The 426-nt window shown below is 40.4% G+C and overlaps 1 pseudogene; it reads left to right on the top strand.

The window, feature by feature from the left end:
- Positions 1–426, top strand: part of LOC17874373 — a 2,040-nt pseudogene that overhangs the window by 900 nt on the left and 714 nt on the right.

Consider the following 426-nt stretch of genomic DNA (forward strand, 5'->3'; position numbering starts at 1 on the left):
ATTATTTTAAAGATTATGTACCATTCCTACAAATGATATATTCGGGTTTGAGAAATGGCAACTTAGCTCGCTTGGATATCATTTTGCTGCTCAAGATTTGCTGGTGATGCTAAATGCTTAAGAGGAACTAAGAGACAAATTTTGTTTACATTCAGGTATGCTCCAGCAACTCAGCTTTGGCGAGGTAGACTCCACGTAATGGGTGGAAGCAAGGAGAATAGGCATACACCAGGGCTTGAACACTGGAGCATTGCAGTAAAAGATGGGAAAGCATTGGAAAAAGAGTGGAGAAGTGAAATTCCAATCCCTCGTGGAGGACCTCACAGGTTATTTTTCACAACTCTGTTGAAATCGGTTGTAGATGATCATGCGTTTCATCTGAGTCTGTTGACTAAGCTACTTCATACACCTTTCTCCTTTTTATCT

Source organism: Capsella rubella, unplaced genomic scaffold (genome assembly GCF_000375325.1).
Source record: "Capsella rubella cultivar Monte Gargano unplaced genomic scaffold, Caprub1_0 scaffold_43, whole genome shotgun sequence".
Taxonomy (NCBI): domain Eukaryota; kingdom Viridiplantae; phylum Streptophyta; class Magnoliopsida; order Brassicales; family Brassicaceae; genus Capsella; species Capsella rubella.